This window comes from Poecilia reticulata, chromosome 13 (genome assembly GCF_904066995.2).
Source record: "Poecilia reticulata chromosome 13, P_reticulata-male-v2, whole genome shotgun sequence".
NCBI classification, from domain to species: domain Eukaryota; kingdom Metazoa; phylum Chordata; class Actinopteri; order Cyprinodontiformes; family Poeciliidae; genus Poecilia; species Poecilia reticulata.
The window spans coordinates 7,450,599-7,475,580 of record NC_088842.1 but is presented as its reverse complement, the minus strand read 5'-3'; the positions used below and the strand labels follow the sequence as shown (position 1 = coordinate 7,475,580).

The 24,982-nt window shown below is 38.4% G+C and overlaps 1 protein-coding gene across 8 annotated transcripts in view; it reads right to left on the bottom strand.

The window, feature by feature from the left end:
* The window catches only part of lrfn1 (leucine rich repeat and fibronectin type III domain containing 1), a 191,353-nt gene that overhangs the window by 24,321 nt on the left and 142,050 nt on the right, over window positions 1-24,982 (bottom strand). For all 8 annotated transcript variants that reach the window (XM_081614929.1, XM_081614926.1, XM_081614927.1 and 5 more), the window contains one exon: window positions 22,612-22,724. The gene's annotated coding sequence lies outside the window, so the exon portion shown is untranslated. The remainder of the gene's footprint in view (window positions 1-22,611; window positions 22,725-24,982) is intronic.

Below are 24,982 nucleotides of genomic sequence, written 5' to 3'. Positions count from 1 at the left end.
AAAACACTTTCATACATCGACATGAAGATTGAGAATAATGACCAAAATTCTGTTTTTGGCAGCAGCCATGAGATTTTTATGATGCCATGCATTCAAATACACCCACAGCAACAGTAAACTCATTTGAAATGCTTTTTCACGTAAATGTCCTTTGCTTTACATCAAACTCACCTGGAGCATTTGCTACTGAAATGCTCAATCTTAGTTCTATCTGACCAAAGCATATTGTCCCAGTTAAAGCCCAAGTAAAATTAATAAGTTCAACATTGCTACATTTGCTATGGCAAAACAGAAAAGACTTTTATTTCCCTTTCCTGGAACTACTTCTAAGCAACATATTGGCATGGATTGCTTAGAAGCAACCCAGGGACAGGCCAACGGGTTGGCATGTTCAAAGCGTCCGATGCTAGTTCTCTCACATTGAGATTTAAAGAGTTTTTATGAATTCATGCCTTTCATGTGTTCATTTTGATTAATCAATCGCAAAAAAAAAAGTGTGCACCCATTTCATTATAACTTTTCCTGTTTCCTCACTTCCAGTGGACCAGAAGCACTCCAGTCTGTTAGGGGGTCGTAATGCCTCTAAGGGTTGTTGACTAGACCGTAGAAGCAGAAGCAGAGGCAGGTGATGTATCGATTACAGAAGCAGCAAAAGCTCATCAATTAAATGCAAATATATTGTAGCCATTGTGAGCCCCAACATCCTGGAACCACTTAAAACTGCAATATGTAACCTTTATTTAAAAAAAAATATTTCTTTACATATTTGTTAAAACTGTCTATGCTTTAACAGTATAAGACGACAGGTAAATATGAAAAATGAAGCTCTTCTGCCTCCTACTGCTATCTGCATAAAAACATAGCTCTGTCAGAAATGACCAGTCAGAACCAGGTAGAGGGTCTTAGCGCTGTCAGTCATGCTGTGTACAGGCTAGCATGCTAGCCTCTCATCAAGCTAGCTAGCACGACCAACGATGACGACAAACTATTTTCCTCTAATGATAAGTTATTACTCTGCCATACGTACACTGAGCAGCGCATACCCTATGTGATTGACAGCAATCTTTTTACAGACTGTCTCATACCATGCTGCCATGACGCAGTGACAGTTTTAACAAGTATGTAAAAAGGCATATGTGTAAAAGTGACATACTGCAACTTAAGGGCTGAAAAAACAGAAGTTTATTTTTGCTGTAAATGTTCGAGCTCTCGCATCTTTTCGTCGATTCACTTGTCAATCAAAATACGAGAAAAGAAATCGGTTAAGGCGTTTTCGCACTGCAAGGAACGGTATGGAACGGAACGGTTTGCATTAGAACTTGCGACCGGTTCCACCCGGCCCCATGGAACCACAAGAGCTGTGGTTCCAATCGGGCCGGCCCAGCGGTTCTGCTTAGAATCAGCAGCTGATTGGCCGCTGGTTGTTATGGAGTCAGATGTTGATTTTCCGTTGACAGCTAGGTCTCACTAAACTGTATTTTATTTTGTAAAGAGTGCTCTTTTCAATATGTTTATTATTAGTTTTAATTAGCAATGGATTCGTCTCAATATAGTGCAATCACCTGGTCTAATGATGAAGTGTTTTTCTTCCTAAGCTTACTCGCTAATCAACGAGTACAAAATGATTTAGATGGGTCAACGAGGAATGAAAAAGTTTTCCGCCGCATCTCAGAGGAAATGGCTTCGGCTGCTGCATCGAAACCATTGTTTAATTTCAAAACTAATGACGTCCGGCACCGCTTCGATGGCGCCCTCAGTGTATATGCAAACACAACAGGGCTGGAACCGTTCCGTTCCGTACCGTTCCGTTCCGTACCGTTCCGTTCCGTTCCGTACCGTTCCTTGCAGTGCGAAAACGGCTTTACTGTGCTAAGTATTGTCGTTTGATAAACATGTGATTATTTGGTCGAAGTTAATTACGAAGCCTCTAGCTAATTAGATACCGTTTTAATTGTGCCCATCACTAGCTTTTTACCTTCTTTAGCAATCTGATTACTGTGCCTGGTGGCAAGATAATACATGTCCTCATTCAGCCTAGTGGGCAGAGGCTAGTAGAAACAGCCTCTGAGTCACATCATATTTATACGCCACAGAAACAGAAAAGCAGGAATTGCTAATTAGAATCATCGAGAAACTGACAGAAATTTAAAAGTGAAATACAGAGGCTTTACATTTTACAAAAATATCTTTCTCAACATGGATTATTTTTCTCTCTCTCATCAAATAAAAGCACGCAAGCCATGTTATATTGTTTAAACAGAAACTGAACTGAAACGATCTTGTAATGATACTTAATACCCTTGATTTTTTTCCCCACGAATTGTTGAAGCGTTCTCTTCACAAAAGACGTCGTTGCATATAACGCTACCTACAAATGTCAAGCCACTCGAATAATCAAAGGTAAATCATTCTTGATTTAAAAAAAAAAAAATGATATGCAAATAATTTGAATTTATGTGAAGTGATTGTTTCTTGTTTTTGGTGTTTTTCTTTTTTTCTCTCTCTTTTGCTTCCAACAGCTGAATGCTGATTACATTACTGTATATCACATGTACCTTTCATTGAAATAACCACGCTAATCACAGGGACTTGTAATGAAATTATCAAATGCGGCTTGTTCCAGTCGGGTACGGTTTAAGCACAAGTTGCCTCCATAAACGAGGAGGTTAAAAAAAGAAAAGGCAGCCTTTTACTCTCCATCTGCTCGCTGTCGTGATTTGTGGAATCAACAAGACAATGCGAAGCCCCCTGATTCACAAAGGCCGCTCGCCGAATTCAGATCTGCTTGTGCTGCGTGAGAGGCTTCCAAGGCGCTTCAAGCACAAAGAGGAGCCTGGCCTTTTCCGAGATCCACGTGTCGAATTAAAAACCACTGTAGCGCTAATGCCAGTGACAAACAGGTTTATGTTGAATGATATCCGCGGGGGTGGAAAGGTTTATCTGTTTGCCTTCCATAAAAAAAAAAACAGACGACGAGCATCAAAATCATACTTAAATAAAAGTAATAAAATAATACGGGTAGAAGTGCCATAAAGTAAAAGTAATGGCTGCTTGTGGTGTCACATAATATATTTCTGTGTTATTGCAGAAGTGCCTCCCGGGTTTTTATTTTTTTCTCTCCTGTATTTTCAGAAAAACAATAATCATAGCAGAAAACGACATTGTTTTCTTGGTATCACAACGTTAACGGCGTCATCGCATTATTACCATTTTATGCTCTGTGACATAGTTCATCTATTGTGGTTTCAGGTCTGTTATGAATGCTTGCAGCCTGCAGCCAAACGCAGATGTATTCATAAGTCGCGTCTAAAATGGGAACAGCATCAGCGGAGCTTTCATTCAGAGATTCAGGTTGGAAATCGCTCAGAGGAGGGAGGATTTATGAGGATTTGGAGGCTGCAATCAACACCGTTTTGCTTTATGTTCTTTATATACTGTTGAACATTGCTGTGGAGAGGGTTTGTTGATGGCACACAAGCTACAGTAGAAACATCCTGCTATAATAAACACTTTTCCTCTTGATTAATGTATTTGTTGAAGGAAAAAGCGATCCAAACCCAGCTGACCCTACGTGGGAAAATGATTGCTCCCTAAACTTGGTCAGTGATTGTAACCGTCTTGAAATCCTTGGTGGAAAGAACGTCACTGTGGAGGAATATTAGCCAACACTTTTTCGCATCATGTGAGTCACATGACGAACAGCCGGATTTTACCACTTGCAGAAAACACGAAGAAAAAGACGACAGGAAGTAGCTGGAGGACGACGTCGGCATGTTTTTCTAATGACTCATTCCGAGAACAAACCTATTCACGTGTGATTTAAATTTTATTTCTTGTTTATTGGAAACACCGCAATTACAAAATTGTGTTTTTTTTCGATAACAGTGTAATATTACCAAAGTTTTGCGTGCATATGTAATGGAAATGCAGCTGTTGACGAGCTTACAGCAGCTTGTTTTAGGCCATGATACACCATCTCGGTTGGATTTAAATCTGGACTTGGACTAGGCTACTCCAAATAGAGGACTGTGAAACTGCATATTTTGGTATCAACCTGATACCAAGCAAATCAGAAGAGAGTATTGCCAATACCGATATCAATACTTATTTATGATGCATCATCAAACTTGTGGCCCTTAGGAGCTTTTGTGGTTTTTCCTTTCTACTTCTATTTCTTTTTAATCTGGGACAAAAATCAGATACAGTTTATAGGTGTCTACAGAATATTTTAGTTACATGTTAACATGTAACTAACACAGAAACAACAGAAGAACAACGCAAATTTAAGTTCATTTTTTTATCTAAAGTAAAAAATATATATATATATTTGAGAAGCTAGAATTCAAAAGCAAAATAACATTTCAAGAGAGAATCTGAAACTAAGGTATCGATCTTACCAGATCAGTATTGAATTGATACTTGTATCCCTTTGGGATCGATCTTATCAATGTTTTGGATCAAATCACCCACCACTTCTTGGTTTGCACTGGACAATTGTCCTGCCGCATAACCCGAACGAGCTTGACCTTAAGATCTCAAATGATTCCCTTCATAAACATAATGGGCCCCCCATGCAGACAAAACTGCATTTTGTATTCACTCTAGTTATATTCGTCTCGAGATGATCTGACATAGTAAAGTATAACGAAAAAACAAAATAAATCTGTGATGGAGCGAAAACTTTGTGAAAGCATCATTTATTAACTAAGTGCTTGGAGTTTGATGTTAACTAAATGTAGTGACTACAAACATTTGAGCTGTCAACAATACAGAAGTGCATCACCACTCCAAGCTCAAAAGATCTGGGGTTTTGTGAAAGTAATTGCACTTTTATTGGATTTATTGGCACAAGTGTTTAATGGTACGGTGAGATTGCACTAATGCATTCCAGCTTTAACTTTAACAGCCCTCCTCAAAACCTAAAGCTTTTAATTAAAAGCAGGGAGCTGTGTTAAGATAACTTCTTAATTTATTAGTTTACTTGAAACAAAGAGAAAAAGAAAAAGGAAAAAAAACCAAAAACAAAACGAGAGTCGTGCTCTAAAATGTAGTTAATGCATTCCAAAGTGGGAGCCATAAATTCTGATTCAAGCTGTAAGGACACCGATACCTCGCTTCCACCGAGCGCTGCGACACGGGTCACTGAAGATCGGTGCTCTGTGAAATCAGGAGATTGTTTCCTTTGGCAGGTGGACTCTCACTGGGACGTTGATGAGACAGACAACTGGCTGTAAAACCTAGTTCTGCCTAAAAAGTGTAACCACAAACTACTACGATTTGTCATAAATTGTTGTTTTTCTGTTTCCCAGTCCAACACACAATGGACTGTGTGTTGTGACACCATAAGTTTCACGCTAACCAAACCATACCATACCATTTGTCCTGTGGACCTACAACGGGGGCCTAGGAATGTTGTGGTATGGTTTTGGTTTGGTTCACTTTTACAACGGAAACAGACAAAATAGCGTACCAAAAGGAAAAGAGCCATAAACGCACAACCGAGAGTTCCTTGGTCAACGTCCCATCAGTGGTTCTACTAAACTTTGACTTCAAGACACGTGTGTTTTCTGGTCCTGAATTATTTCAGAGTTACAATTAATAGCACTTATATACATTATTATTATATTATTATTATTATTATTATTATTATTATTATTATTATTATTAATAATAATTATTATTATTGGCCTATTATTATTATTATTATTATTATTATTATTATTATTATTAATGTCTGGATTAGGGGTAACGTCAAACTCCATGTGAGACAGACCAGAGGCTGTAAAACATAGTTTTGCCAATATTCTTTGAAATATAAACAAAATTTTTACACCTTAATTTGTAAAGAATTAAAAAATAATAATACAGAAGAAAACCAATTATAAAGAAAAACAAAATAACTCTAGCTGTGTTTACATCAAAAATAAATTAGCAAATTTTGAATTGAAATTTAAGTTTTTGCACTGGGATGACAATGTTTTTTGGCTGTAATGGAATTAGTGTATTTTACAGAAATGCAATGGAAACACTTTTTCCGCATCACGAAAATCATGTGATCGACAACCGGATGTTACTACTGGCAGAAACGACAAAGAGGACGGCGGGAGGATGATGGCGCGGCACGTTTTTTAATGACTCATCGGGTGAACAAATTTATTCAAACTTATTTCTTGTGTAATGGAAACATCACAATTACAAAATGTTGTTTTTTCCAACATTAGCCGAATATCAACAAAAGTGTTGTGCACATTTATAAGGGAAACGCAGCTACGGAGATCTTTGAAAGCCTGCCACAATTCCTATATTAAGGATGCTCCATTAAACAATGTGTAATGTGAAAAAAAAAAGTTGCTACAACAGAAAAATTCAGCCTTCCTGTTAACTACTAAATGTCTTGTTCTTTTTTGTGGACACTAAAGAGTGAACAGTTGAAATACATATTCCCACAGTCACCGGGTGAAACAGTAGATCCTGTCAGGCCGTCAGTGTGTTGAGGTTTTGTTTTATCTGTATGACATTTCAGAAGGAATTCCACAACGGCTGCAGACAAACAAGCTATTCAAAAGGTCATAGTACAGCAGATCAAGCCAATACAATTCATTGATCTTTTTTTTCACGTCTTTCTTTTTATATAAGTTTTTCTGATGTCGGTCAACGCGTTCCGTTTCGGAGCGTGTGTTTGATGTGCAACAACGTCGTTAAAAACACGGAGAAAAGCTGGTTCCAAATTGTAAATAACTGTATAAATCCATGAAAAACAACAACTTAGAGACACTTTACTGCAGAAATAATTCATAGCAGATTGATAACATTGGTTAAGTCACAATTTTTAAATCTCTTTTTTAAAATGCGAAAAACCCAAAGTGGCTCTAGTCTGATTGGAGTTATGTTAACTCTTGGTGAAGTGCTCACTGCTCACAGCAAATCTGCAAAAGCACATCTGAATACATTCCAGATTATTTAACATCAAGACACCGACAGAACCGGAATGATTGAATACGCTGACCAGCTTTTTAGCAATCAGCAGGTAGAGTGACGACTCGGCCTTACAAGGTCAACCGTAGCTGCCAAATTTGTCCCAAAGAAATCCCCACACTGAAAAAAAACCAAGAATCAGATGTAAACACTTTAATAAAGTCAAGTCAAGCAAACAATAAGTGAAGAGGCAATAAATCTGAGCAACTTGCTATTTTTAGACTCTGAAAGCCTTGGAAACCGTGAACTGTTGGCAACGAAAATCAGTAATTCACAAAACTTTATTATTTCAGTCTCGTCTGTTTGTAGTTTCTGCATAATGTGATCGTTTGCTTTGTATATTTTTTGTCCTCTGTCCTCATCATTACATTTATTGACTTGCTGCTTTGTTGCTCTTGTTCTTTGCTTCATTAGCACAGAGTCCTTCACAGACTTTATAGACAGACTGAAAGAGAAAAAGAAACAAATCAGATGAATTTTTTTTGTCGGTGCCACTTTGTTGTGTCACAAGAGGAATTAGTTTCAAATCTTCTTTCTGAGGCTCCTATGGTGCCTGGGTGCCCTGCTCTGGATGCCTTTTATGTGCCTCGGTGCCACATCTAATTCAAGCAAGTGGTTGATTTACGCCCTATAGGGAGCATTTATTAAGTGGATAAACTAAGAAACTTTTCCTGCTGAAAAATGAACAGAATTAATTGTACAACAAGGCTCCCCAGCACAGATCTATCATTAATACAAACTGTTTTCTGTAGCAAAACTGGTTTTCCTTCTGACTGGTTTATTATTTAGCGACTATTCGTTTAATGAATAATGCAGATCGGTGATTTTTACATCCTCCAGAGCTGCTGAATTTTGCACCAGCAGCCGGGGTTTCTGCACGGTAATCGCAGTTCCTGGCTCACGCCGACTGTGTGTTGACATTTGTATTTACATAAAACAAAATTTGAACTGAATAGAGGACTATACATTTTAACAGAAACATTACATTATCTCTTCCCCCATCAGAACAGATTAAGTAAGTGCACGATGAATACAAATTAGCTAGTAACTAAATGGTCTCTGCAGAGTCATGGGAGATGTTTTCTGGGGTCCTATGTTCCTTTTTTTATTTGTGATATGATGAATCAAAAATACAAGCGTTAGAGTTGGGTATACAACAAAGACAAAAAAATAAATAAATAAGGTAACACTTTATTTGAAGGGGGGTGTATAACCAAGAAATCATTACTGATATAAAAGTATTACTGATTGGACTTTAAAAATTAGGTAACTTTATGTTATTAAAGGTAAAGTTTAAACAGTAATGATTTATTGGTTAATGTCAAGTTGTCATAACGAAGACATTTTGAATAATGTCAACTTTGCATTAAAAGTGTCATAATTTACCAAATGACGCTTTATGACAACAGTCATAAATATTCATGAAGGCTTATTCATGTTCATGGCAGGTGTTATATCATGTTTATGAAAGTGTCATGACAGTCTTATTCACCCCCCTTCAAATAAAGTGTTACCATAAATAAATAAAAATAAGCTAAACAGGAAAAGAGTCCAGTGTAGTACTTTGGATATTTGTAGTGTTTGTTAATATGATAGAGGTGAAAAACAGGACAATGTTAAAATGACTGATTATCGTTAATACTACTAAAGGAAAAAAAAGCCCTGATAATCATAAATTATTCAGTTTTTCTGCTGATATATAATTAAGGAACCGACTGGAGGAGAGGACTTTTTATGACGCAACACCAGGAAGCGGAGGAACTCATTAGTATCCTGGAAGCAAAAGATTCGACTTTGGAGAAGATCTTGAAATTCTAATGAGAGGAACATTTTTGTGTTCACATTAGTTTGTTTTTGTGTTATAGTTAAAGTTAGTTGTTTTGTATTTGTTTGTTGGGTTTTTCAGTGTTGGGTGACTTAGTGCCCCACCCCTTCTCCTGTCTTGTAGCTTAGAATTTGTGTTCACAGTCCTTTTATTATTCTTAGCTACATCTTTTTTGAATTTTTTTTTATCCTTTATTAACTAGATTTAAAAAATATATATTTTCATGTCCATGTTCATTTTTAGAAAAATTAAATTGAATTTTTGTATACCTTTCTCCTAGATCCTTGCTGCTTGGTCCGTGACGCAGCTCCTTATAGGATTTCTTACATATTCTTTCAATAGTCACAACACGTTTCATCAGAAACACCTTTGGGCTTGAGAGCCTTAGCGTCTTCAGAGGGATCAGTCAAAGAACTCTCAGACTGCATGATTCCCTCTATCTGCACTCACATGAATGCGTTTTCACACAACGCTGGGTCAAGGTTGAAGTTCTTGCACAAACACTCAGCGGGGCGCCGCGTTCTCCACGGGAAAAAAAAAAAGCATACACCTGCATCTTCTGATGCTGATGATAAGTCGAAGAAAAAAATTCAGATAATTGATCTTCCCGCAGCTTGAAACTGATGGGAGGCGCAGAAAACGTGCGTTCCAGAAAGGGAAATTCAGCAAATTGCAAGGAAACAGCCTGGTGCAGACTGTGATTCGCGTTTAAACAAGGTTTTCCAACGAAAACCTAGTATCTGAATGATCTTTTAGCTGTACATTTTATGTTTATTGCTTATTAGTAAACACTAAAACTAAAGTTTTGAGTTGGTGAACCCGTTAATCACATCGTGATGTCAATCTGAGAGCATTAAAATCAACACAGGACTCGTTTTTTTCCCTCCCTCTTTCAAACCAGACCCTCAAGATTAAATGACCTCATTTATCATTTTCAAATAACGCAGGCTTTCTCCTTCAGAGTATCATTTAATTAAAAAAAAGAAAGAAAAAAAAACAATTGAGATTTATTACTAACACGATCCACATGAATAAATCTTCTGTGCTAACTGGATGCAATAATAGGAAATGTGTACGGCTCTAATTGATGCAGAGGACGGTATTCCTCGAAACCTCGAAAGGCTCCAATGCTCGTCTTTATGTTGTAACCTTTCTGACAAGCTAAAAAAAAAAAAAAAGTGTATAAATGTGGACAGTGCAACTTTAATTTGACACACTTGGGTGAAAAGCCGTCGCAAAACAGTGTTACACAGGATATCTGCCAAACATCCGCCGAAGGCTTTAGTAATCCCGTTTCTTTGTCGAATAAAGCACATTGCAATGTCACATCGGTGAGCAAATCCTCATCAAGTTTTAATCTATGCACTATTGGCTTTAAGAAAATGAACGAATCAAAGTGGCGGCCTTCAGTTATTATCAACTTGCCACCGTATCTGTGCTCATCTATCCATTGGGGGGGAAAAAAACCCAAAAACACTCAAACTGTTTGTTTGCTTTCGTGCAAACTCGCATACACAATTTGCATCTTCATGTGAGAATGTGTTTACTCGAGCGTTTGCGCTGTCCTGACCTTGATTTGCTTTTATTTTCTGCAGCACACAGATGTGATGAAATGTTGGTGTGTTTCCCCCCACCCACTTCTACTTTTTATGTAATCTATAAAATAAGAGCTGAATCAATGTGCTGTGTACAGTTGGAAGGTAGCAGTAATAAAAAAAAAAAACAAACCTACTATCCCTCTATCCCCTTTGATGTCCTTCATACCCCGACATTAAAACTGACCAAGTTGAAAATATGAGCAGTACATCATTTGCAAGATTCGGTTTAAAAATATGAAGTATTTTAAGCATTTCCCCAAAACCTCCTGAAGATAATTAAGGACTAGAGAGGCCCCATGAGTGTTTTTGATGAGCTTTTCATGAGCTTCTTTCCACAGGTTTTTGCAGAGTAGATTGAAATCTTGTTTCATTTATCTGCTGTGTAAGAGGTCAGTATTTCTTGTAATATAATTATTATTTATTTTTCCTTGTCAGATGTCTAGTCTATTTAAACTAGCTTTAAATTGGGGATGGGCCATTTATCGCATCGTTTGTATCATTTATCGTGATACATTTATGAGAAGAAATCATCTACATATGTAATGATCTCCTGTATTTGCTAAGTTGAACTAACACTATGGGAGAAACATACCGATCTGAATTCATTCTTATCTTTTTTCCTGTTTTTCGAAGCTAATGGGAAAAATTATAATTTATTTGTTTTTTCGAATGTGTTTTCCTGCTTATACTAATACTACTACTCTACTAATATTCCACAAGCAGTTAAAGTTGAAAGCTAAAAGCATCCATTGAAGTCGAAGCACATTGGCCTAATTCCCCTAGGGTAGCAGAGGCACATATATAAAAGAAATATCTACGAGGAGCAACGTTGTTTTTAGTCCCAGGAGGTATGATAGTAACAAAAACATGCCAAAAATATCTCCTTCACATCTTTTCCACCATGCATGTTGAATAACATTTTGAACAGATTAAGAATTAACAGAAGTGTGTTTTTTTTTCTAAATAATTTTTTTGTTCTGTGTCTCAGTTGGGACATATTGTTTACAGTGAAAAAGTGCTCTATGTGTCTTTTTTTTGTGTGGCTTAGCAAAAACTGCAGAGAATACGCTAACTTTAACAAATGGGTTTATTTGACAAGTACAATAACATTTTCCTGCTGTGGGACAAAAAGTGAAAACGCAATTTTGACACCTGCCATCTTTGAGTCTGCAGGTGTCACTTGCCATCGTTTTGTAAAACTTGGGGCCTTTGAACAGATAGGAACCCTGGGAACGCTGAGCTGGTGTTTAGGGGACCAGCAGCTCTGACAGAGCAGAAAAAGTCCACATGCTGTTTTCTTCCCAGCACCAGATTACACAAACTTTTGTCTTTAGAACCACTTTATGTCTCTGAGTCAAAGATTCAACAAAGTTTCAGAAAAATTCCTCAAAGATTTCGTACCATATTGACATGATGGCAGCACTCCTCGGCTGCACATTCAACAGCTGCACGTTGGTGCTGCTAATCTTCCATTCTACCAGATGCCATGTTTGGATTGAAATCTGGTGACTGGAGGCCGCCAGAGTACAGAGAATGTATTGTTATGCTTAAGAAACCAACTTGAGGTGCTTTGAGCTGAAGTTGGTGAAAGTAGCCATCATTAGATGGTAGGTGAAGGCATTTAAACAATGTTCAGCTTGTACTAAATAACCCAAAGTGTGGGTTGACACCATTACACACCAACTACAAACTTATATCATTGATTTAAAGAAGGATGGATTGATGTTTTCTTCAATTTATGCTTGAATTTAGATAATGTTTTTCCAATCTGTTATTTTTGTGAGACAATGGAGTTTAGCTTTATGGACCAAGTCGAAATTTGGGCCAGGTTGGCCCAGAATTATTTGCTCAATCATCGGTTTGGGTCGGGCTCGGGCTTCTGTGGTGCTTTTAATAAGCCTGTAATACATTGCAGAAGTTAATCAGACTGTAACAAACATGGAGATAGAATCCAACCAATCACGCATCCCACAGGACTTACACTTGACTCACCCTGTGGCTACAACGCACGACAAGATGGAGCTGGAAGACGTTAAACAAAAGCTGAAAACAGGAGATGTTAGATTGCTTCCTTAAATGGTGGTCTAGAAATGAAAGCATAATTAAAGTTATATATCAGGTTTACTTCAGGCTCAGGGATGTAAATAAAGTTAATTAGTCGGGTTGAATAGGTCTCGGACACAAAGCCTATGGGATCAGGGCGGGGCGGGTTGGATTTCCTCGGCCCGATCTAAACTCGATGACTCTCTGAGCCTCAGGATCCTGTTCTCTCAGGACAGGAGTTATGATGTTCTGCTGCTATAGTCCGTCTGCTCCAAGGTATTTTGTTTTGTCCATTCACAGGTCGTATTCCACATACCTTGGTTGTAAAAGTAACTTTTTACAACCAAGGCATTTCTATCATATTTCTTTTTTATTTCTAAGCCGTTTCGGTCTGACTGCACTCCTCTGATCCCTGACATCAACGAGGCATTTTCTTCCACTCACCTGCCACTGCCTGGTCACTTTCCGATCATTCGCCGATCATTCGAGAATTAGTCATGAGTGAAAACTTCAGTAGATCAGCAGTTTCTGAAATACTCAGACGAGACTGAGACAACCAAACACAAACAACCACAACCCCTTAAACATACTTCCTCCCCAAGTCTGATGATGCTTTGAAGCCCAGCGTGTCGTCTCGGCCAGGTATAGACGCCTTAAATGCAACGAGCTGCTGCCGTGTGATTGGCTGATTCATGACTTCTTGTCCCAAACCTTCTATTTTTCTAATACTAATCCACCACTTTTGGATACAACAAAGCCGAGTCGTTGCCCTCATCGCATATTTACTTGCTCAGCTTGCGCACATCTCAGAGGTGAGACAACAACATCCAACACTGCTGTAATTAGAATAGATGCAATGCGCATTATCCTCTGGCCCAATTAGATCCTTATATGACATTTTCTGCCTCCAATTACATTTCGCAGGGAAAATGGGGTCAATTTATTTAATCCATGACATATCAGTATAACTGGCAATTATGGGAATTAAATGTTTAGAGTGACTGAAGATAAGCTTGCGCCACACTTGCTGAGTCCCTAATCGCGAACCTGTCAGGCCCAGTATTTGAGTGAACAACGTATTTATCTCTCTCGCTCGCATCAGTCACGTAATTATCTTTTATCAATATCCCTTTTTAAATGGCTTTGTGCAAAAATTAATATAGATGAATGCTGCGTAGGGCCGTTTCCTTCATTAATGAAAAGGCCACAGTTACACAGAACAGATTAACTGCTATGCAGAAGTGCTGATGTTTTACTAACTTTACGGCGGAAATGAACGTTAATAAGAAACTAATCTGGCATTAAAACCCCAATCTTAACCACTCTGGTAGATTCAATTTAACTTAATAACTGTAATCTAAAAAAAAAAATAAAAAATGGGGCTACTGATGGAAACAATTGTTAAGGATAAAGGCGTTAAATACTGCACATGTAGTGACTTTGCCACCAGCTACAGGAAGTTCATTACTAGTGGCTGTTGTTGTAGCTTTACTATAAATAATGAGTTCACAACCTATTTGATTGAGGTTGCTTTATCAGCAGTTGTGCTTTATTTTCTGCCTTTAGTTAATTAGTGAATTTGATACATTAGCCGGCGATCCAAATTGCAGTCCGAAAGCTATCAAGCTGGAAACAAATTAAGGCTGAAAAATGAGGACATTAGAAAACATTCTGTGGAACTGAGCTAAAATGACCTTTTTTTTTTTCTTAGTGGGGAAATGTGACTTCACTTCTGAGTTATACAACAGGAAGTTTTGTTTTGTGTTTTTGTTTTTAAAACTGTCTCCCTCTCAAATAAATGCAGCCACGACATTCAAAAGCCAAAACAGATTCAGTTAGGGCGATGGCGCAAACAAAGCTGCCTCGAATTTTAATGAATTTCCTAATGAGATTTTATGATAATGTTTCCGCTTTGAACTACAGCGACAAAAAGACAGGGCAGTACTGCTTGTTTGTTCTTGTTTTTAGGTTTCAACCTCTGGCATTGTAAGGTGGGAAATGGACTGAACTCACCAATCATACTGACCACCCAAAACTCTTAACACTAGAGCCAAATCCACAGATTCACAGTTCCAAATGCACATATAGCCAAAACCAAGTATCGACTGCATACAGTGAACACACTTCTTAGAAGAGTGACATCTCTGACATCAATATTTTTTTTGCATTGATCCAATACCAAGTAAATATAGGGTCAGTATCACCAATACTGATACCGATATCGATACTTTTTTATTATTTAGCTTGTGATATAGCATCAAATGTTTGACCTTAAGGTTTTTTTTATTTCAGTCGAACCTAGGACAAAATTTAAAGGTGCCTACAAAATAGTTTAGTAATTTATTAACATAATAAACAGAAACAATAGGGGAAAAAAATAAATCTGTGAGCTTTTTTTTTTTTCTAAAGCAAAGTACAAAAATTATTAGACAAAAAAAATCTATTGGCAGATCTGAGAAACTACAAAACAAAAGGAAAACCCATCCATCCATCCATCCATCCATCCATCCATCCATCCATCCATCCATCCATCCATCCATCCATCCATCCATCCATCCATCCATCCATCCATCCATCCATCCATCCATCCATCCATCCATCCATCCATCCATCCATCCATCCATGCATGCTAGTACCTGGTTATTATCGATATTTTGGATCTCTAAAGCACCTATTCATGCTAATACAGGTGCATCAAAGTGAACTGATGCACCTGTGCTTGTCTGAGTGCCATGGCTCTCCGGGAGCTGGAAGAACAGATTATCTGAACAGTCCGTCTGCAAAGCCTGCAACACCACACTGAATGTGACTGATGGTTTCCAATTGCACATTTCTATAATTTACTTCATGCACTAACGCAAACCATAATCTTAGTCAGCAGGACAACCAGCACAATCCCATTATTGCACTTTAATATAGCTCTGCCCATGCCACTTGTCCATAATAGTACACCCATGCAGGCTCATTGTGCTGCCAGGACCACTTATAAGATCCCTGCCTCATGTGCAACTCCCCCACCTCCTCGCTCTCCCCTGCCTATGAGCCAATGCAAATTACAGTAACAACTTGGACGTGAGCATAATCTCAAGTGGTGCGAGCTGGGCTCCACTGCGAGGCATGCAGGCAGATGGAAGCAGAGCCTCTGCCAGGTCTCTCTCTCTCTTCAGGGGTCCGTCCCACTCGTTCTGCAGCACGGTAGACAATGGAAGGAGCCGTAGCTCGTGAGCGCATATCGTTTGCTGCTAGCCTGCGGTCTGCGGCCCATATGCTGCATACACTGGTAGATGATGTGAAAGGGAGAGGTTCCCCCCCCAATCCCCTTGTCACAGCGTCGCTCAGAAGAAATGTGCAGATGGACGGTGTGTAGCAGCAGCAGTGCGTCATGAGCCACTTACAGAGCACAGCAAAGGGTGGAAACCTGAGGAAGGACGTCCAGATGTTCACATTTGCGATGAAAGTGAGAACACTCGATTTGTACCGCCGTGAACCGGGAGGTAGAAAGAGCTTCGCTCTGTGGTGATATGCTGCATATTCATAACACCGTACTTTGAAAAAGGCAGCCACTTGTGTTCACATAGCAGTTCCAAATAATTTTTATTTCCCTAATTAATTGAATTACTGCTACTTTTTTTTTGTTTTAATCAATGTGTTAGAAGCTTAACATAAATTCTTTTTTTTTTTTTTTATCGCGGCAGCATTTTTCACACTATGATTTTTATCTGAAAGACCCAAGCTTTAAATTACATTATTCATGCAGTAAGGAAAGTAAGCCCAAGTTAATATACAATTGATTTTCACAAAAGTAACAGAAAGCGCGATAGATGGTGGCCATGCTGTTAATGCTCTGCTTGAGCCCTTTTTGCCAGATCCACAGCCCCGAATGTTTGAGAGCATTTCTACTGGTGAAAGCAAAATGGAGAGAGAATTGACAGTTTCTCTTTGTGCGATTTCAAAATCTAAGTCCTCAAAGGTTAATGCAGTGCAACTTTTAGATGTGTTTCTGCTTTATCACACCTGCATCAAATCAATCGGTCTGTATAAACTGACTCCATGCTGAAAGAAAAAATACACAATTGCAAAGCTCCTGTATGACTTCTTTTTTCTCTCTGACTTAAACTTCTCAGTTGCAAGGCGCCAGAAATACCTTCGTATGAGGTGCTTGTGCTGAACACCGTGGTGTGAGGTATACCAGGGAGTGTAAATTTATTTATGTAATCTCACTTTTCTTGAGCTTATCTCACAGGTTTTCTATAGAATTTACATCAGGAGACAATAATGGAATAATAATAGGCATGTATTTATAGAAGTCATAATGCCATGCACTCTAATTACCATTCCCTCAAGGGTGTTGCAATGTCTTCTGGGGTTTTTTTTGTGATTGCAGAGGCCTAAACACTTTTTTCAAAAAGTTGTGTTCAAAGTTACAAGCTTGTTTTAGGCTTTATTTTTGCCATAACATGGTCTTGCAAAAAAGGTTGGAATTGCTGCAGCTAACCTTCACAAAAAAGACAAGATTTGAACAAAGTTAACATCTAAAGTGCAAATAACACATCTTCCTGTGCCTTCCTGAAATAGCATCCTTAATCGAATTAAAATCATGTCCTGAGGAGTTGTCAAAGTGCAAAAGAAGAATACGGCATATGATCATTCAAGCCAGCATGGACTGTTTATGTAGCATTAAATCTCAAACCCAAAAAAACAAAAAGGCAAGTGTTGCTGTTTAGCATCACACATGCTTTCATCTTGCAGGCTTGGTGTTCAAAAGACCTGGTGAAACAGGAAGTTAAGTTAGAAAGGGGGATTGGTCAGATAGAAGGAAATGCAGGAAACGCAAAAGTGATTGGTCAGGTTTGTGGAAAAGTTGCAACGATTGGTGAAAATTGCAAGTCTGTGCAAAATTTGAGCAAAATGAGAATGATGAGTGAATCTATATCAATAGTTGCAACCGAAACATCACAACTTCCTGGAGGGACTGAATACGGTTCTGAAAGCCTTTAAAAAGAAAACACACTCATAGTTCCTCCTCCTGGTATGCAAGAAATAATTTGCTTTCCAAAAAAACTAACATACTCAAAATGAAGATTTCAATTTTCAAAAATTTTCAAAGTGAGACAAGTAGATTTTATTTTGATGCTTTTGACTCTCTCCTGCCCTGCAATTTGCGACGCCCCACCGATTTCTGCACAGGCAAATAAAACGAAATGTATGAAAAGTGAGTCACAAGTATACAAAAAAAAAAAATCTGTTGTTGCTTTCTAACATGAAAAACTTGCCTTTTTTTGTATTCAAGCCATGCATTGCAAGTTTAAATCAAACAGCAATCCATATTTTATTCAGAATTAATAAACTGGAGGGTTTGAGGATGTCTACACGGATCACACACTCCTTTTTGTTTCGAAGACTTGCTTTTGCTCTCAAACACTTACCGTGCTATTCTTGGCCATGAACGTAAATGGATTTTTAAAACTCAGTTGTGGGGCCTTGTAACTAATGAGGATACTTATGGGATAAAGTTGCACCTCCATGTCTCATTAGGCACGGCGTCGAGTTTTTAATGTGCAAACCAGAGTGCTCAAAGACAGACACGTGTGCAGAAAGGCTCAAACAAAGCCCCCACCCCTTCCCTCCACACTGCACGCTACAAAGATGGCAAAAGAATATGACGTATGAGGAAATCAATGGACAGTGAATCAGCTGCCTGTCAAGATGTGGATGTTTAAGTGACTCAGCGTTCAATGTGTTTGCCAACCCTGAGAGCGTCTGCAGCGAACACAAAGATATCTGACTGACGGGGGGGAAAAAAACCAAAAAACAGAGCGGTCCAAGATGGCGAGCACGGCTCCCCCCAGAGCCAGGCGTCTGCTGCGTGCCACTTTGCGCGCTTGCAGGTGCGTCTCATTTTGCCAGGTTTCCCCCTCCGCTTCCCCACCCCCACATTTAGATTTTCACAGACGTTGTTCTAAGAAGCGGCAGTCGCCCGGGTGTGTCGCTTAATTTCTTCGGATGATTAGAGACCGCGGTAACAAGTATCAGGTGCAGAGATGGAGGTGATATCTTCTTCTGAAGCCTCAAGAATGTCCCTGAGCTTCCCACTTCACACCCCCCTTTGTCACTGATCTCGGCACTTGGTATTCCAGGAAAGACTTGCCAGCGAAGATTCAGATCGCTTTGACAAGAAAAGTAGACCCCAAGACACGAGACGGGGTTCGGGGAGGAGAAGACGGATGTGCACTTGAATTTTAAGGTAATACCTTGACCCCCCCCTACCCCCCCCCCGCTCCTCCCTCCCACCCTCGTTATTAAAAATAATAATATTCAGAGCATGCGTGCAGAAGAGAGTCTCTGCAGTTTGTAGTGCCATAAATGTGAGCAACGGAGGATAAAGGTGGAGAAGCTGTTCGCTGGCCGCCTTACTGCCCTCAGAATTGAGAAGTAGGATTTAAAAAATGCTTAAAAGAGCATCTGGGCATATGCCCAATGTGTGCACAAGAAAGAGTTGCCTTTTTTTCTGCCGTCAGGAAAGGATGAATTTAATTTATCAAAGAAAAACAGACTTAATGATGGGGATAAATGTTTTTGGGGACACAAACAGCAAGATGTCAAAATATGCAGAGTTATGCAGGCTGTTGTAGATGCTGCTCGTTATGCATACAATGAGGAGGAGGAGGAGGGGAGGGGGGAAGTGTTGTTATGTTCAATGCTGTTACACAAGCTGGGTAATTATCTTTGCTCTGGCGTTCCCTTTGAACCAGAAGAGGACAAGTGGCAGCCATCATATTTTTCTGTTCAGTCCCTGACCGATAATACCACAAAGGTCCAGACCACAGAGGGTCAGAGGTTCACACATCATCACAATTCCTCACACATTTCCCCAGGAGACCGGGGTATACACTCAGCAATGCAAAGCCACTGGAAGCGAAGTGGATCAGATGCAGCAGAAAGGTAACAGTGCAGAACCTGGTCAGAGCGTACCACGTAGATCACTGTTTCCCAACCCTGCCCTGCTTTTATACACCTGATCCAGGTAATTGCAGTCCAGCAAATGCCGTCAATGGAAATCAGCTGGGGCCGAAGCAAGGACACACCTAAAACATGCAGGACAGCGTGTCTCAGAGGACCAGGGTTGGGAAACACTGGGATAGATCCACGTAGTCGCTGTACCTTGCATGCATACGGTTACTCTGAGCTGACTGCCCTCCGAAGAGACTGCAAGGTTCATTTACTCTATCATTTCATGCACAGAGTTTTAACTTAAGATTTTATACTGTACTGTGCCATTTAGAATAGAGTTTATCTAGTGCTGCCGGCTTTTTTTTCCATTTTATAGCCAATCTAAGATACAGTTGGTTGCACGGCAACTTTACGAGGGAGCATATGGACTGGATGTAAGTCTAAGTCGAAGACTTGGACTTTTGAAGTTAGTCTCAGTGATTATTATTACCTTGAAGTAATAACTTGTGACTTAAGCTCAACATATGTGACTGAGATTCATATTTTGAATTTAAATGTTTTTTAGGTCACACTATTGCATAGTTATTACCAAAGTTAGCCAATAATGACTATTTAGGTTACCTGGCAACAACTGGGAGCAAACCCATTCTTCCTCTTCTAAAACCTTTGCATGGTAGAAAGTAAGAAGTAAAATATGATGACCAAGTAAGAGATAAGATATGATTTGTATTTCTGGGAGAGCATCATGATTCGCTAAAAATTAGCCACTAACAATGCTAACGTTTAACTAAGAGCTATTTCAGAGTCTGGATTACATTTGATAACCAGTAGTAGTTTAAAAAAAGTAAAAATAATTAGACTGATTACTCCATAACTGTGTAATTATTTACTGATTAGATTATTTGAAAACACGACTAATTATTTAAACCATTTTCTCTTAAAAAGAAATGTTATCCCAGAATATTGCTCAATCTCATTTTATCTCTTTAATCCAGTACGAGATGTCGTCTGCTGAATAAGTGACACCTTGTTTTTTTCTAATTCAAAATTTTTTCTAATTATTTTAATCAATAATGTTGATAGTGAGATAAAGTTTGGAAAATACATTATAGGACGAGAAGAGTCATACTGATTTGCCTTTCATTCTATAGATAGCATGCTTACATCCCATATTGTTGGACATCATTTGTTTGTTTGGAGGAAAATCCTTTAATCTTTACATATTTGAAATCTCTCGCAGTGGGATACAAATCTCTTGAAAGCCGGCATCCACAAATCATGTTGCTGCCAAATTGATGAGGTTTCATGAGCAGCTACTACATCAAAATCCCAAAGATTTAAGGATCGCTTTGTAGCCGTTAGTCTGCATCTCTTCCACTTCGGAGCTTTTTTTATTTTTATTTCCTTCTTTCGTGAATGCGTAGAAGGAACACGAGTTGTCATAAATCTGAGCACGCTGAATGTAGTCTGTAAAAACAAATTGTGTTTTTACAGACTAAAAACATCATTATGTGCATCGTATGACATACACTCATCGGCATGAAGTTCCTAATTAACGATGTGCTTTTGTTTTATTTAAACCATTTTCTTTGGTTCATTAACCAACTTCAATTAATTTTATAAACAACAATTTGGCTTGTAAGGTAGATCGATGACTCCCAGCGACCCTGCAAGGAAAAGCCGTCTGCTCATCTTGTTAGAATCGATGGAGGTGTATTAAGTGAGTTGGTTTCTTGCTGTTGACCTTACTTTTAATCATAGGCCACATATTGGCTTTTAACCTCAAGAATTATTGAGGTTAGAGCGATTTATTTATTATAAAACCAGCTCTGATGTGTCTTTAGGGTCATTGTGCTTGGACATATTTTAGTCCATATTTCCAAGAGGAAAAAAAAAGTATTTAAAAGCAATAACCAGAGGCATAAAGGTGAAGTTGATAGACCTGAAAGTTTTGTATTATTAATCACTGTAGTGTCAGAATCATCCTAAAGGTCTGCTTTTTTTTTGCCATTGTTCATTATGGTTATTAAAATGGAGACTACCACCAACTTAAGTTTTGAGATAATCAAATGTTCCAGTGAAGCAATTATCCTCAAACAAACATAAAAACGGATATTGGAATAAATGAGGAAGACCATTTGGCTTTTGGAAACCAAACACCTTAACTATATTGAACATTTATCAAGAGGGCAGAAAAGATCTGCGGTTGAAATGGTTTCTGACTTTGTCAGAAACCATTTCTGACAAAGTCCATTGCACTTTCCATTGCAAAATCCATTGCAAGTTGGATTTTGCAATGGATTTGCAAAATCCAACTTGCATTAAAATTTTGCATTAAAATTAACATTTTAATGCAAAATGTTAATTGTAAAACAAAAACTCTAAATTAACAAAAAATAATAATTGTGCTTCTTTTCAGATAATAATTGATTAATTATTAATCAATTATTATCTTTTCAGAAATACAAAAGCAAACCCCAAGCATTGCAAAAGAGCAAAACAAAACAAACACTATAGGGTGAGCTCTCCGTCTTATCATATATTAATTTATATGAATCATCTCCATAAACGATTCACTTTTACCTGTGCATTGTTCAAATTAACATTATTTATTTTATGAATAATCATTCCATCTTCTGTTAAAAAAAAGGGTTAAATTAAATCAATAAAACATAAAACCTCATACTTTTAATCAACATATGAAAAGTTTTCACAGGAACTGTTTATTGCTTAATAACATGAGGGATAACGCAGCATGTTTTACTCACGGAAATAAAACCAAGCTATGAATTCTGTCAAAAAACAGCTATTTAATCTGCCGTAAGCAAGAAGCATTATGAACAAATCAACTTTAATTAGCCAGATGTAATCCACTCACCCTCCTAATGCACATCACTGTGATGTTTGCATTTCAGAATATTAATTTCTGTTTATTGCGCCTCTATTCCCAGGCAGTCTCTTGTGTCTGTTTATTCCCCTCATGTGCACTACAGCAGATATTTTCTGTGCCTCAACCTGCTGAGTAACGCCGGACACCGGCATTAAAATCATTTGACCCACTTCTTGTGGCACCTGCAGTTTTGCTCGACAGTCTGTGTTAAGTTTCCATACTGTCGCACCGCAGCTTACCACTGCATTTTTTTTTTGAGCTGCCAGAGCTCAGTGCACGGGGCGTGAAACCGCTCACTGTCAGTGTGTAGATATTCAGACAAAACTCACCAAATATCAAGCCCTGGTGTCCATCACAGGTTCAGCTGCAGCATCCTGAACAGGCAGGTGCCAGACAGTCAGGGCGATGCCAAGGACTCCAAATGTTATGAAAAACAAAACTCCTAAGAGACAAAAAAAAAAAATCAACATAGTGTGTGATATTCAACACAAACACCTCAACCTCAAGAACTACCTTTCCTTCAAGGCCCTTCAAAAATGTTCCTAATGTTTTTATTTATGATTATTTACTCAGCAGAGCATCTTATGACACACAGAAGACGCATCTCAATATGTGAAACGTGTTTTGTTTATGTTCTTGATTTATTATGCTTTGAATCTTATTGAAATACACATCAATGTTCCTCTTTATGACTGGTCCTACTGTATTTTGTTAATTTTAAAAAGTTTTAACATGTTGATGGTAAGCCATATGTTAATAATGTTTACCTTTTATGTTTCTATGCCTTGTTGTTCATTTGGGTGATTCAGTATTTGAAACCTTGAATGTAAAAACAGCCACAGGCTTTCGAATGCATTTTATTCATAATTATACTTTGTTGACGTGTTGGTCTTTTTCCAGCTGGAAGACCAAAATAATGTTATCCCGTTTTCATTGCTGGTTGTTTAACATGACAAGCTTTATGTGCTGAACTAAGATCTGTTCTTGTTCGATGACCAGCCTGTTGTAACATCTCATCAAGTTTTCATATTCAGATCGAGACAATTTTGCAGCACTTGATTGTGCTGTAAAATTGCACCATTTTGCATCACAATCAAGCAACTATGTTACCTTCAAGTGTTTTAAAAAGGTTGCATATATCAAACATTACTTAAAAGAAAATTGACTTCGCAATTTAATGCAATTTCAAGGCATTTCAATGCCTTGAAATTGGTCTCTGTCTCTTTAAGAAGCGTCTGCTTGTTCCGACACCTCACCTTCAAGAAGTCCTCATAACCATGCCTCTCATTGCTGTTTGCATCTGTTCTCGTGGTGCGTTCACATGGAACGCGTTACGCGCATCAAAAATGCGTCCCGACGCTTCAACTTCGAGACGCGTGTGCTCTTTGAATGCAGACGGTTGACATTTTGCTCTACAGCATTTCACTTGTCAGTTGTGTCTGGATTACATTCATAGTACATGTGGAGGTTCGTCCAGGCCGGGTCAGATGGGTCAAACTCGCTCTAGTCATTGTTTTCCGTTGCAGGCCTATTTGTCGAATGCGTTGAATGCTACAACTGCTTCGAATCGCGCCGCCCTAGATAAGCAAAACGCGTCCCGACGGACCCTTGACGCGCCTCTACATCGACTTTGAATGTAAACCAGATGCACCTGATGTGCAAGACGCTCTTGGTGTGAACGCATTAGGAGCTTTGAACTCAGAATTAATTTGTATGATGAGCTCAGAAGACTTGCCATTCCACCAGGTGATTGCTGCTACCGCTAGTCTGGAGGAACTGAGTAGGGAAGGTTGCCATGGTGATTATTTGTAGTCTTTCTGTTTGTAGACTTGAATTTATGTATGTTGGTAGGTAGTTTCTGCTTTACAAAACCTAATAATTAGCACTAAAGAAGAGTAGGGATAAATAAAGGAAACTCCATTATTCTTCTGTCATCACTTTATATAATTTCTTATTTATATTGATTTATATTTAGACGTTTTAAATAATTTGTCTTTATTAAAATGTTATTATTCTCACTGTCAGGAAATAAATCCTAATCTGAGAAATGCACAGAATCCACTACGCTTTCTTAAACGTGTGATTAAATATGTTCAGTCGAACAGAAATAATTCATTTCAGACCACTTTCTTTTACTATGTGAGGAATCCATTATGTATATTAATATTATGAACATAGTGGATCAACAGCATATTTTTTTTCTCTTTTTATTTTTACAAAGGGAATACCTAAATGTGAACAAAACATTATCGAAAGCTTTTTTTTTTCTAGCTAAGTTTAGCAGGCCTTGAAACGTACTTCCAAACAATATTCAAGCAACAAAGGAGGCCGCATTTCTCAACACACCAGAGATGCTGTCATACATTCATAATCTCATTGACTGAGCTTGCTCCTTTTTCCACTTGGCAGCTTTGGGCGCGATATGAACGCTGATCTGATTATGAAACAACAGGAAAAGCAACATAAGCAGCAGCGGAGGCAGCGGAGAAACGCAGCCGAAGATACCACGGCTATGAATGTGTGTCCTGTCATTAATATTTCACTGCATCACCGTAGCTATAAGAGAACAAAGGAGCGCGGTGAAAAATGTATTATGCTTCTTTTTTTTTGTAAAGCTTTGGAATTCATCTGTGCGAAACAGAACGAGTGAATCTTCTGCTCATGATGAGGTTTGTGCCAAAATAAATAAATAAATAAATG